This window comes from Melanerpes formicivorus, unplaced genomic scaffold, assembly GCF_026170545.1.
Source record: "Melanerpes formicivorus ecotype bairdi unplaced genomic scaffold, bMelFor1.0.p_v2 SCAF_74, whole genome shotgun sequence".
NCBI classification, from domain to species: Eukaryota; Metazoa; Chordata; class Aves; order Piciformes; family Picidae; genus Melanerpes; species Melanerpes formicivorus.
In genome coordinates, this window is record NW_027142426.1 from 2,243,379 (window position 1) to 2,252,709 (window position 9,331).

Sequence of the window (9,331 nt, forward strand, 5' to 3'; positions counted from 1 at the left end):
ACCTAATTGTGGCCTTCCAGTATCTGAAGGGGGCCTACAGGAAGGCTGGGGAAGGACTTCCAGGATCTCCAATAGCACTAGGGGGAATGGGATGAAGCTGGAGGTGGGGAGATTCAGGCTGGATGTGAGGAGGAGGTTCTTCACCATGAGAGTGGTGAAACCCTGGAATGGGTTGTCCAGGGAGGTGGTCGAGGCCCCGTCCCTGGGGGTGTTTAAGCCCAGGCTGGATGAGGCTCTGGCCAGGCTGATCTAGTGTGGGGTGTCCCTGCCCATGGCAGGGGGATTGGAACTAGATGATCTTTGTGGTCCCTTCCAACCCTGACTGATACTATGATACTATGAGGCAGGACATGGCTGCTGGTCCATGTGCTTGTGCTGTGGAAATGCAGACTAAGAGAAGGTGAATGGGAGCCAGGGCAGCTTGGCTCTCCTCATACAATGCCAGCAAGTTCATTACAAGTTTGGTACCTTATTACTGTTAACAGGAGAGGGGAGCCTGTGACATCTGGCATAAGCTGGCCAGGGAGGTGGGAGAGTCACTGTCCTTGGAGGCATTCAAAACCGTGTAGGCACAGCACTTTGAGGCATAGCTTAATAATGGCCATGGTGGTGTCAGGCTGACAGTTGGACTTGGTAATCTTAGAGGTCACTTCCAACCAAAACAATTCTATGATTTCCATCTGCTGGACCAGGCTCTGGCCAGGCTGATCTAGTGTGGGGTGTCCCTGCCCATGGCAGGGGGGTTGGAACTAGATGATCCTTGTGGTCCCTTCCAACCCTGACTGATACTATGATACTATGCTTCATTAGTGCTTTTAAGGCACCACATTAAATGCAAAATGCTGCAGAAGATTCTGGGACCAGTTGAAACATGGTTTGAACAAAAGAGGAAAAGCTTTCCTTAGTGAAATGATGGAGGAAACCCTCCCAAACACACATCATTTCTTGGATGGGGAAGAAAGTATCCTCTCAGTTCAGCATCAGGACTGTGGGATCTGTGCACATAAACAGCTCATGGGGCAGAGCTCTTTTTTAACAGGAGACCCACGTGGGACCCACAGCAGGCACTAATGGTGAGTTACAGTGTTCCTAGAAGTTTCCTTTTTTCCTTTCTTTCTATGCAATGTGAAAAGCTATGAAAAAGCATGGGTGACATTTCTTCCTTCTTTCTCCACTACAGAGCAATTCTGGCACTATCTATCACACCTTTGTTACATGGAGAATAGCCTCACACCAAGTTCCTCTGTCAGTGGCTTCCTTGGCATGACCAACAGCTGTGTCATGCAATAGCAGTGCATGATGAGTTTCTGATCCTCTTTAAGAATGCAGCATTTTCTCAGGCTGACAAGGCAAAGTCCTGCCTCCCTTGAGGAAGATACAAATCCTGGCACTCAGGAGGACTGTGTCATCAGAGAGATCCTTGCTATCCAGCCTGGACAGCTGTCTCTTGGCACTGAGGACATCTACATTCACAGAAGGAAGGTGGAAAGAGAGCAGTAAGAAATGAGCAAACGGAAACTGCTAAGCCATGCTCATGCATTTTGCCTGGCCCTGTGGACACATACTTCCCCACCAGAATAAACATCTGGCCTGGGAGAAACCAGAGTGTGATGCAGTTAGCCTCAGTGGTCTGTAGAAAAAGAAAAAATATTCTTTATCTGACCACTTCTTTTCATCCCATCAGAACCCAGTGAAACCCATACAAACGGCTCAGTTTGAAACCCAAAGCAAATCATTCCCAAGCACAAATAGTGCTCTGAAAAAAATCCAGCCCCTGCCTTTGAGGGACCTTCCCATGGGTAAGCAGAACCCCAAGGTTATAGTGACAGATTTTAAGACATTTACCAGTGTAGAAACCTCACTTTCATTCATTCATGCCTCTACACCAGGAAGTAAGAATGCCTCCAGCTTTGATTTGATTTTCTTCCTTTTGTGACACCTAATCTCTATTTACTAATCTTTCTGATCCAATTAGAGGCAATAAAACATGTCTTACACCACCTCTGCTTTTGTCCTGGGAACAAAAGGGACCCTCCCTTTCTCTTCTTAGTCGCTAAGATGGCAGCATGAACAGAAATAGCAGGGATACAAAACCAGCTGCTGGCTGCTAAGTTTGTAAGAGCCTGCAGAGGTCCAGGGAGCTCACCACTTTAGTACCTACATATCCCTGACAGAATGTCTGGCATTCCCCACAGTGCCTCATGCTTTCACCCTTTTTCATGGACACCTAGCTACCCCTTCTCCAGTGATCTGTGAAGTTAAAAGCTTGCAGAGAGCCTGGTCATTCCTTTGCTACTTTTACAGCATATTGCAGCTCTCCGGAGTCCTGCAGTCCCTCCTCCTCACCACTGGACACAGCCCTGGAACCCTTCTTTGTCTCTGTGCCCAGAAAGAGCTAGGCCCAGCTCACACTGGCTGTACTGCTGAGTGAAAACTGACTGTCCAGAGATCCCTATATAAAGAGATCCCTCTCAACCAGCTACACAACACTTTCCTCCTGTCACCTCTGGCTTTCTAGACCAGCTTCCTCAAAGTATCATTATGCTAACATTGAAAAAGAGGAACTAAAATGCAGTAAACATACAATATCTTGCTTTTATGCTCCAAGCTTTGTCACCCTTTGGTTTATATTGTCTACAGTAGGTTCACCCTGCTTCTGCTGGCATTAGGAATCTGCTATTACATGACCACATTTGCATTTCCCCCCGGCCAGAGCAGAGCCCAGTCTTTTGCCTGCCCTCTTCTTTAATCCCTGCTTGCAGTACAAACAGCACTCCAGCCATCTACTAATACTTTCACCTTTGCAATCTTCAGATGATTTCTAAATCATACAACAGCAACACATGAAAGCGAAAAGCTAGCTCTGGATGGAGACTTGATCACCAGATGCCAACCATAGGAAGCAACTGCAATCACGTTATCTCATGGCACATCTCCAAGCTGAGCTTCTGCTGAGGAGCAGAGGATGTTGCATGTAGTGCACTGATAAAGTGCAGCTGCTGGAGGTTGAGCATCTTAAAAAAACCAAAGCACTGATAACGGGTCTCTGTGCAGCCGCTGAAGGTGGGAGTTGCACACAGCCTAATTCTGCCACATCCCCACTGCCAGACAGAGGAGACACAGACACCTCAGGGAAATGGCTTTGGACTTGTTTAGCAGCTTCCCCTTGCTCAACAGCAAGAGTCACAAAACCACTGCAGAGTTGTGATCCCTTTGATAGCGAGAGGTGGCAATGGCAGCACCTTTCCTTACATGCCAGCCTGCTTGCTGAGATGTGAAGGTCCAAATCTCTCCTTTGTTCTGCCTTTGAGTCACAGCCTCCTGGAGAGACTGTGTACAACATGCTTAGCACAGGGGGCATCCCCTCAGGCAAATGCTTCTGCTGGCTCTGGCAAGACAAGTGGAGAGAAACAACCACATGTTGCTGGGCCACAGTGTAAGGTGGGCACTACACAGCTTTGCACTTAGCCATTTGATACCCCCTGGCGCCTGGACTGGAGAAAACCAAAGCCCATGGGAAGTTCAAGTGCCATGGAGCAAAGGGGTGTTTTGATGGTCCCGAGTTTGGGCTCGGAGGCACAGGGCTGCCTACTTCCTCTTTGTAACTGTAATCCCAAGATTTTGTCACACAAATAGTGACCATCACCCAAGTGCCCTGCAGGACTCCCAGCTGGCTTCCCCAGTTAAAGAGGTTCTCCAACAGCACCAGCACCTTCCCACTCCTACAGCTGGTGCGAAATAACAGATAATTATTTTTTTACAGTTGCTTTGGAGGGTAATTCCGTATGATTGTTCTCGGTGCTCAAGTGGAGAAGAAGATCCAGGGCATGAAGTCACTTCCCTGAGGCTAGAGTGAGTCAGTTATTTTGTCAGGTCTGAGTCCCTCCAATCACAGACACTTCTGAAAGGTTCTGTAAACCATAGGAATGTAAGGACGGGCAGAGAGAGAGGTGCGCACAGCCCGGGCAGAGCTGCACAGGCCTTTGCAGAACCTTACTTCAGGAATCAAGGTTCTGTTGGAGCAGCTTTACCAAAGCAACAGGTTCTGCAAGCTGTTAGTTACCGAGCTCTGCAGCCAAAGCAGCAAGGGTCTGGTGTGCCTGAGACCTTTCAGGGGTCATGACACCACTGGCTTTGAAGCCATGGGAACGAGCAAGACGTGCTGAGGGCTGGCAGCGCCTGGATGCTCTGCCCGACCTACAGGTTGCGTGCCACTGCTCCTCTCTGCACAGGGCACTGTGTGGTGGGGTGGACCTGCCACATGAGCTCTGCAGCCAGGTGTTTTGTGGCAAAGGTGGCCATGTCATGGTGCTGGTGTACCCAGAATGTGTCATGAGCCAGGAGCCTGGTGCCACGTGACCGCTGTGAGCGGAACACTTCATGGAACAGGTGACTCGCAACTCGCTTCTTCCCTAGCAGTGAGTCAGTGCCAAAAAGTGTCCCAAAGACAGTGCTCCATGGGTAGGAACCACCTGGCTGCATGCCTGCTCTCCAGGATCTACAGGCTCATCCTAGATGCAAAAGGAGCTGTCTGCTGACACCTAGTATAGTTGATCTGCTCTGGCATGGGGGTTGGATCTCTTGAGGTCCCTTCCAGCCCCTAACATTCTGTGATTCTGTGAGGCTCAGAGACCTTTTCTGGGTCATCCTTGGGAAGGACATGGACAGATCCTACAGCCAAGCACAGGGTGCTACATATTAGCTTCAGAACTCTCTGCCTCAACTCTTTCAAGTCACAGATTTTCGCAATCCCCTCTGCTCTGCTCTAAAAGGAGAAGCAAATTCTGTATCAATAGCAACCACAAGAAGCCTGTATAAATTTGAGTGCATGTTTTTGAAGAGGGTGACAAAGATACTCAGCCTTGAAGGATAAGGGTGTGTGGGCAGTGAGGTTTGCTTTGCTTTTATCTTGGACAACACTTTTCAATGCCTGGTGCCTCGGCAGCTGCCTTTTTGACCCCAGTGAGCTATGACTCACTGTTTGCAAATCCCTGAGCCACCAAATTGAAGGTATGGTCTGCAAAGAAAAAACACCTAAAAGTGAAATGGTTATAGGAGGGTGTTAAAACTTCAGTTATTCTGGTGCTCAGAGATGGCCCCATGTTGCTGCCTGAATTCCTGATGAACAGAAAACAGCACTTTGTTTAGATGAATAGTATCTCTGGGTTTGTCTCCTTCAGTGAAGTCCTCAGCCAACCTGAGAGCAATCAGGCTACAAAAGATACATTATCCCATCTACACCAGCACAAGGCTGGCCTAAGGATCATCTGCACTCCTGCCCACTGCCAAATTGCTTCATATACCAGGGCCACTCCAACATCAGAGCCTGGACTGCCCTGCTGGAGTACAGGGCAGAGGCTAACACTGCCTTTTATCTGCTTTCTGCATGGTCTGTTTGGGGTTATGTGCTCCACTCCCTGCTGTCCTTTCTGTTGCAATGGATTGGTTTCCTGGGCAATACCTGTGGCTTGGGGGAAAACACTGCAAATACCCTACCTGGCATTTCTTAGCAGGCAGGTGGGAGAGTTCTGTGTGAGGAGTCTGAGACCTGCCAGTAAAGAAATGAATAAGAAAGAATTATCTTTTATCCTCAAGCTTCCTTTTTTCCCTTCTCCACCAGTTTTTCTTATCAGGAAACAGAGTGACTGCATTCACTGCTGCAGACCAGTGCTGTTCACAGAGGGTTAAAGCTCCCTTTTTTGGGGGGTCACACATCAATCACCCTGTGGTGGGCAGGAATCACCACCAGCTATCAAGCAGGGCACCATGGGATTGTCCCTGGGGAAGGGTTCACTGTGGACCGCCATGTACACACATGCCTGAGGTCTCTGAACAGCCAGGCTTGGGTCAGTAGTCTTGACTGAACCTGACAGGGGCTGCCTTTGCAGGAGAAATGTAAATCCCAGCTGGTATTTCAGAGCACCATCCAGGGATGTCCCTGCCAGCGGATTCCAAAGTTTAGTAACCTGAGCAGAAATTTGCATTATCTCACAGCAAGCACAGCACAAACATGAGGCTTCTGAAGGAAGCAGAAGGCACAGCAAGAGCTGCCAATCTGCAAGTGACCCCCTCTCGGTGCTATTAGTGGGATCCTCAATTTCCCACTGTCTGTGACAGCTCCTACAAAACTGAGGCTTTAAAATCCAGATTTAAACTCTACGTGAACAAGGGGCTTCCAAGGAAGCACACCAGTGAGCGCTTTCCTTCCTAAAAGCAAGTTTGAAAAAGAGGATGCATGCAAAGAGGATTCCATACAAAGATGGAAACTAAATGATTGTACTGAGAGCAGCCAGTGACAGTTTCTTGTTGGGCTTCACTGACCCTGAGGACAGGATTGTGTCCCTGAGACTGTGCTATTCTGAGGTGGCTCCCAGCACTGCATTTGCAGGACCTTGAAAGGTCTGTAGGAAAATGCATTACCACTTCTCTGAAGACTGGACACTAAATCACTGCAGGTGCCCAGAACACCCAGGCACTACATTACTGCGCAGCCCTTCTAGCCTGAGGGTTTTTTGTCCCGGGACAAATGCCACCTCCCGCAGCAACCTCAGGAGATGCACTGAACACGCCAGAGCCTGGCAGTTTGACAGGACAGCGATGACGTTGGGATGATGCAGTGAAGACTGCTGATCTTTGCAGCGGATCTCGGTGCGGTGCTCCGTGCCCCTCGAGACCTGGGTGATTCGGGTGATTCATGCCCAACACAAACAGCCAGGGGATGCATCCGCATCCCCATCCCGGGATCCTGTCGGCACCCTACAGGAAGGAAACTGGGCTTTCCCTTTCATTTACTAGCGTGACAGCCGCAGGACGGGCCGGTACAGCCGGCAGCGGGAGGCGGCGGCACCCCAGCGGTGCCGTGCACGGGTTTCCCACACGCCGGTCCACGGCCCCGAGCAGCGGGCAGCTTCTGCGCCACCTGCGTAACGCACGCTATTCGCCAAAGGGCTGCGCTACGCTACTGCGCCAGCTCCGCCCCCTCGGCGCTGTCTCGCTGCGGGGCGCCTAGGTGCCCCCTGGCGGCGGTGTGTGGGCACCACGGGAAGGGAGCGGATTAGGGTACTGCAGGGCACTGCGGTGAGGGGGCCACAGCGGGATTGGGGCAGGCGAGGCATTCTGCCACCTCAGAGTAGCGAACTAGCCGCATCTCCCAGCCCAGGCTGGGCAAGAAGTGGCACAGCTGGCTGAAGATAGCTGCCATGACCCTGGCACACCCGGCCTATGTGCTCTCGCCTTGGGAACAAGCGGGTTTCCCCTGGGTGCTCTTTCATGGCATTTGTTTCCTTGTTTTTCGGACAAACGAGGGTGCTGTTGCCCCCACAGCTGGGCCCTGGGATGTTGCAGCCCTGGGGCAAACAGCGGCTCGCAGAGGTGTGATCCAGTGCCAGGTCCTGGCAGGAGGAGCTGCGTTGCAAGGGTGCAATTCAGCCACTGCCCGAGGACTGCCAGCATTGCCCCTCTCTGCCCATGGCTAGGACCTCCATCCTCCTCCAGAGCATGGAAGGACAGCGGCTTCCTTTCCCCCTGATTCTCCCTACAAGGCAACGTCTGACTTTTCACATAAGAGGTACACCCTTGTCCCCCTTTCACCTCCTCTAGCTTTGCAGACTCCAATCTGCCAAAAGCATTTTCAGTCTGCAGTGCGATGTGGACAGGCCACTTTGGGGCTGGGTCAAAGCAGGTGTTGTATCCAGGTCCTGTCTGCACTTGAGCGGCAGCCCTGATCACTGCCCCAGTACCTGACACGGTTAAACTTAGCCTTATTCCTGATACAGTTAAACTAACATTCATCATTCCCATGCTCTGATACTGTAACAAAACCCAAACCCGCCTAAGCAGGTCTCAAGTGGACAATGTACCCGTTCCTAGCTCAGGCTCTGCATGTTAACTGCACATGTGTAGCAGATTTATTCCATTAGCAGCCCACCAGCGCCTGTGGCTGTTTCAGTTATGCTTCTAGAGTTAAGAGTACCTTTCAGCATGATGAAGTGTCCTCCTTGCTGCAATTTTTTCATCCCTTTTGCAGCACCATGTCACACATTGGTTTCACCCCCTCACAAGACTCACAGAGGCTCCCTTAGTTTCTTCCAGCAGGTTTTCCTGTGTGCTTCCTGATGCTTCACACAATTGCTGTGCAGAGTTTTCTCCATTAGTTTTTTTTTTCCTGAGTTTCATGGTCTAATGTGGGAAGGAAAACAGAGTTTTTTCAAACCCAGGAAAGAATTCTTTTAAAGAAAGTTTGACATTGTAAAAGGGGGAGAACTACTGAAGGTTCCTGAAGTAACTTAAAACCCCAGAGAAGCAGCCCCTGAGCAGACAAGTGCCCTGTTAAGCATGGGAAGGCAGGACATGTTTCCAGGGCAGCTGAACAAAGAGCAGGAGCTGTGCCCTAGTCAGCCCCTCTCTGGGCCCAGCACTCCCAAGGAAGTCACAGACAAGCCCCAAGCAAGAATCACAGTGTGTTTTGCTTGGCAGTTGCTTTGTGTGAGTTGTGCTGACTGGGTGAAAAATGAGGTTGTAGAAATAGCAAAACTGTAAGACCTCTTAAGACTTCTTTCTTTCTCTCTCTCTCTCTTTTTTTTAGGTGCTGTTTGAGAGCCTTAGCAAAGCTAAGTAAACTCTGCCATCACTCAGCCAGGTGATACCTGTGCTTTCATGGCTGGGAACTGCAAAACCTTGCCAGGTATCCAATACGTAGAGAGAAGTGCCCTCTGCCTTGATTTTACACAGACAGGATTAAGCACTGAAACACCAATAAAATCAAGCATGGAGCTTTATCTCAGCCACCACAACAGCTACATGCCTGTGTCTTACTCAGGACCACTGCTAAGATTTGTACTAAAATCTGCAAGCTAAGGTGTTGCCAGGATGACTTCAGCTATGCACACACAGCCCTGTTTAATATCTGCTGCCCTTGACCTGGGTTCCTCTGAGAGCAGTGCATTGTATCATGGTCCCTGCTTCCTGGCACAAACTCCTGCTGGTATGAGGATCATACTGGGATAAATCCTGTTCCCTGCTGCTACAGGCTTCAGTGTGCTCCTGTGGTCACAGCCAGCCCTCTCCTTCAGGAAAACAACTTATCCTTCCTGCCTTAAGAACAAATTGCTCCGACAGATGACACAGCTCTGTGTTTGGCATCAGCCCTGTAACAACAAAGCACCACGGGGTTTTTCCTGGGGCGCAGTTCTGCCTGTGGCTTATGCTGCTAGAGGCACTTACTAGATTTTTCTTGTCCCTCAGCCCTGGCAGACAGCTGGGCCAGCACTAGCTCCACAGTGGGTGTTCCTCTCCTACTGCTTGGTGTGTTCCTGAGGGTGACATGGTCTCT